The following is a 5755-nucleotide window of genomic DNA, read 5'->3' as shown; positions in this document are numbered from 1 at the left end:
ATTTTAGCGCTGGAATTCTTAATGGGACTTGAAAAATGGATTCCAAAAAGTACCGATGGAGGAAAGTGAGTGTTTGTAAAGAATTCAAAGATAATTTTTAAACATTTTGTTGTATTTCTTTACCCATTTTATATACATTTTTTACGAACATAGTATTACTCCATCGTTTGTGTCCTCATGGAATTGATATATCAGAATGAAACAGCTACAGATGTAACCCAAAAGTGCAATTAAAGCTCGGATCTGAATAACTTCATAAGAATTCAAAGAATTTAAGGATTCAAATTAGAAAGATCACATAATATTCAATGTGTCAGATATACACATTTCTCTTGACGATAACATGAAACATCCTCAATTCTCATGATACATCAAAAGAATAGATCGTGGAATTTCCTGAAAGTATCACAGCGCCGCGGGTTTGTACAGCTATAAAGTACCACGTGACATACTTTATAAATATAACCTGCTTGCTCTAAAGTTAAGCTCTCTCAAATTATCAGCACCCCGTATCCCGGATATGAGTTCCAATTAGATCAGCTAGTACCACTCCTCCCTCTCTTTAACACTTCCCTTTAGCAGCACTGTAACTTGTATTTCCACGATGTGTCGTGATGCTTTGCTTCTCTGTTTGTTGGTTTCACTGTGAAAGCAACAAACAGAGCCAGTCCGTTCAGAGCCAGTCAGTTTAGAGGAGGGTAAAACAGAAACTAACCCCAAGTACTATCACCAGGATTTTGAGAGGAACAGTTCCTACTGGTAGTGGGGACTTGTACTTGTCACTATGGCCAATTTCCTTCGAGGGAATATTTATAATTAATACACCGCATTTTTATGTTCTCGTTAATTATCCACTCACAGCCAATCCGTTGAATTTATTGCACTGACAATTTACCTCTGTATCACCTCGTATTTCCAAACATATTCTAATGACTAACCGTTTTAATGATTTCTGTTAGTGATTACTCCAACGAATGTTAAAAATTTAGGGCTGATGAAAGTGATGATGGGTAAGATAAGAGTCACTAATGGTTTCACTCCAAATGTACTGCCATCTTAAGGTACATTATCGGCTTAAATTTGGTCAGCCAAAATGTTGACAAAACTTAAAACGTTAACCACTATCGTTCTTTCGTTGATTAATGATTGCACTGACTGCAACTGCCTCATTTTTTGCCTAACAAAATTTCCACGAACAATTTTTCTGTTATCACATTCAAAAACAATGTTGTGCTGCAATATATGTATATTACGTATATTTAATCAAAAGTAGTGAACAATATAATTTTAACTCTAAAAACATCGAATATTAACAATTCATTAATCAATATCACAATATGTTGAAAATTGTATTTCTATGTTTTCTTTATATTTTCTCTTGAAGTTGTTGCAATCAGATTGAATCAAAATTAAAGACCAAATTATCACAAATTTGTCGCCTACAATTTTAATTCTTTAATCACCCACCATTTCATTCCACCGACTAAATAATAACCTAAAAGGTAATAGCTAACATCGGAACGCAAATACTTCAAATTAAAAAAAAGATTTTTTTGTTCGCCACGCTATAAAGTGTAGCAAACTATAGTACTACTTAAGGGGGGGGGGGGGGGGGGGGGGGGGGGGGGGGGGGGGGGGGGGGGGTTCAGCCTGATTTTTTTGTGAAACTTGGTTTCGAGATAGCAGTTGACCAACAAACTACGACTGGTGACTGAACTTTTGAGGGGGTCCCGGACCCCAACTGCCAAACGGTGCCCGCGGGGCAGCCACGCCCATATTTGGACCAAATTAGGCCCAATTTAACCAAATACCCTGAACATGCCCAAAATCCAGATTTTAGGTGCTTTACTTGTAGCTAGTGGTCCTCTGAACTCGTATATGAATTTTCATCAAGATTGGACAAAAAAATGACTGAGTTATGAGCCAAAAACCATATGACCATATTTGGGCATACGCACCAAATTTGATCGATTTTGGCCCATAAATTGGTCAAATATCAATATTTTTGAATGAAACCAACTTTATATGGAAGGTAAGCCTATACTACACATTCTCTATGATTATCAGCTCAATATCTACCTAACTATGGATTCTGTATTCAAATAATTGCAAAAAATGAACAAAATCGCCCATATCTCAGTTCGCGATATTTGCAAAACTGACTTCGCTCAAAACAATAGAACTCAATAGGGTTTCAATATTTTTTCATGAAATTTTCAGAATCGACGTAGAATCGCCTCATGACCTTAAGTTTTGTATTGGAATTTTGAGTTAGGCCTTTTAAAAAATTTGGCGGCCAAATTCTGAAAAATGCCCGGCAAATTTCAGAATTTGGCCGCCAAATTTTTTAAAAGGCCTAACTCAAAATTCCAATACAAAACTTAAGGTCATGAGGCGATTCTACGTCGATTCTGAAAATTTCATGAAAAAATATTGAAACCCTATTGAGTTCTATTGTTTTGAGCGAAGTCAGTTTTGCAAATATCGCGAACTGAGATATGGGCGATTTTGTTCATTTTTTGCAATTATTTGAACACAGAATCCACAGTTAGGTATATATTGAGCTGATAATCATAGAGAATGTGTAGTATAGGCTTACCTTTCATATAAAGTTAGTTTCATTCAAAAATATTGATATTTGATCAATTTATGGGCCAAAATCGATCAAATTTGGTGCGTATGCCCAACTATGGTCATATGGTTTTTGGCTCATAACTCAGTCATTTTTTGTCCAATCTTGATGAAAATTCATATACGAGTTCAGGGGATCACTAGCTACAAGTAAAGCACCTAAAATCTGGACTTTGGGCATGTTCAGGGTATTTGGCTAAATTGGGCCTAATTTGGACCAAATATGGGCGTGGCTGCCCCGCGGGCACCGTTTGGCGGTTGGGGTCCGGGACCCCCTCCAAAGTTCGGTCACCGGTCCTAGTTTGTTGGTCAACTACTATCTCGAAACCAAGGTTCACAAAAAAATCAGGCTGAACCCCCCGCCTTAATAGAAGAGCTTGACATTTCGCTGTAGATATCGTGACAGCATCACATCGCATAAATGCACATATACACCACAAAAAACATTCATATTATTCGTTCCATCATAGATATTCCTGGTTAAGTTCACGTCCAATCATAGCAGCCTTGCAGTGTCGGCTGGAATGGCAGAATATCAATTATGTGGCATTATTATTAAAACTTTACTGACCTTGTTGATGTGCAGTTGTACATTGTTCAATTTATATAATATGTAAGTCTGACCTACCCAAGCTTAATAGCCATGGCAGAGCCAGCAGACACAACTCGGACTGAGGACTACTAAACTGACCAAGGATACAAAATAGTAATTGAATTTGATCTATGTATCACTCACACTACTCGTAATCGATCTTAAGTTTACGGAAGGACTTAATTTAAACATGGTGAGACATTTGTATAATCATGATTATAGTAATTCATCACCATTATTAAATTTGAACCCAGACTTTTAAATTTAGAATCCTTCTATTTTGCACGATTTTTTGGTAAATTTGCCCAAAAACTCTGGAGCTACTTTACACGGCACTTAACCACTTTAGTCTCTACGTCATCAGTGGAATCACATCTTACTATATTATAGCCAACAATGTTAGTGCCGGTCAAACACTCAGATAATAATACTCATAATTTCGTTAACGATCAAGGTTATAACCCGACCCACGAAATATATCATATTGATTCGTTGAACTAGGATTAGATACGACTTACCTGCTCATTTTCAGCTCCTGCAACTGAGACTGAGCACTAAAAATAGGAAATAACGTTAGCATATTTGTAGAAATATTTGATACTTATTACATCGAGGAATTGTTTTAACAACCTCGACACTTGTTGCTACTTTTTCAGCAGCCTTGCCTTTCTGTGACAGGCCTCTGGCTCTACACTTGTTAGTTGTTACTTTGCTCGGTCTTTCTTCGATCTCTGTATTTTTCCACATTTGAGAGAGAAATTAAGCGTTCAAGTTTGTAAAATCTTTAAAAACCTTATCAGCCATTCTTATTAAACTATTCAAATTCTGAGACGGCAATTCTGATCATTTAGTGGCAGTGATTTGTTAACATTCGCACACATATTTATCTGAACTTTTCGATTGTTTGGCTAAAAAAGCTTAAAGAGTGCTCATTTGTAACGCTTTTTTACTGTTCAACTTCGATATCATTCTGCTCCAAGTTTCAATTATAAATGTAGAAAAACTAGAAACGGCGTAAATGGTTGAAAGAAAATATTGATCAATTTGGAATATTCAATAAACTGTTAAGCTTAATAATGTAAGCGAGTTTTCCCACTCACGAAATATGTGATTTATTTGTCCCAGGCGTTGAGTGATGGTATGTGTAAAATTGAAGTTATTTAAATTATTTCAGCACAAAAATAAGTGGCAGTTTTCCTCAGCTGCAAGGTTTCATTTTACCAGTTTCGGTATCACAAAGAATGTAACGAAGAATCAAGAGTGTAACACATCTATTAGGTGACTCCAATACTGATATTATGAATAAGAATTTATTATTTCTGATACGTTTACAGTTTAAATGTGTTAAGTGCCGAAACCTTTCATTGCACACTTTAATATAAAGCAACCTTTAGTAATATCTCAGATCCATAGAGCTTCGTTTGGTGCAGCGTGTCGATGCATAGTAAAAATAGTATTCTTTAAACTTACAGTTACTGATATCTTGGTATCTTATTATTGTTAACTATTACTTACAGAACATCTACAAAAACTATGTTTATTTTTAGCTGTATAAAATGTACAATATTCATCTCACTACAGCGCACTCCCAAAGTTTTCTCTTACCAAGAGTTTCTACACCTCTATGTCTGATCAGCTGTTAGTTCTTAGCAAGTTTAGATCTGTTCCTTCAACACATGATTTAGAGTTCTACTTAGTACGGACCAGACACGTGACCAAAACGTGACCAAACACAGACCAAACACGTGCCCGAACTAAAGGCGGTCCAAAACATTTTCTTGGCTTAACAAAGTATATAACGATACATAAACATTAAACATTGCATACAAATTAAACGGATATATATCCCAAAAGGCTCAAAGTACGTCAGCATGCACTTCAACAATATCAACAAAGTCAGGCCAACACAACAGGTGTATACGAGCTGATATGAGAACGAATCATACCCACTTCATGACCATCTCGCCGGACTCAACTATTCACACTTAACTTTCTTTTAGCAGACCTGCTGATAGGTTGCCCTTTAAGCTGCACACATATATTCCGTCAAAAGACTGTAACTGCGGCCTCCCAGCTCTAGCACTAGCTCTCTGACAACACCTGCATAATAGAAAGCAATACAGACTGTTGTACCCAGCTTAGAGACCACGGCTGTACAGCTTAAACTTGGTCGTAGTGCTGTTGAGATGCAATACCGTCTTGCTGTGTGGGTTTCTGTACGTTTGATATAATTTTAGTGTTTTAGTTTTTTAGCTGTTTTTCCGCTTGTCAAATTGGAGTAACACTATAATTGTTGCTAATGTCTTTATCCTTATGTTCTTGTTAGACGCTTTGTCGGTATTTTATTCGTCTTATTTGAAAATTACCCATTTGGCTTGATAATTTTCTGAATTCATGATTATATGTAAATCGGCGTTCTTTTCAATATCTAGGTTTTGGGCGAGTTGAATATTTAGTCGATGCAATAAATATTAAATGAGCTCAGAGCTCTGGTTTAGCTCCTCCTTTAAATTCCTAAATATCACTAAATAA

The sequence above is a fragment of the Bolinopsis microptera genome, chromosome 7, assembly GCF_026151205.1.
Source record: "Bolinopsis microptera isolate Bmic1 chromosome 7, MBARI_Bmic_1.0, whole genome shotgun sequence".
In the NCBI taxonomy this organism is placed as follows: domain Eukaryota; kingdom Metazoa; phylum Ctenophora; class Tentaculata; order Lobata; family Bolinopsidae; genus Bolinopsis; species Bolinopsis microptera.
Note: the sequence above shows the minus strand (reverse complement) of the source record.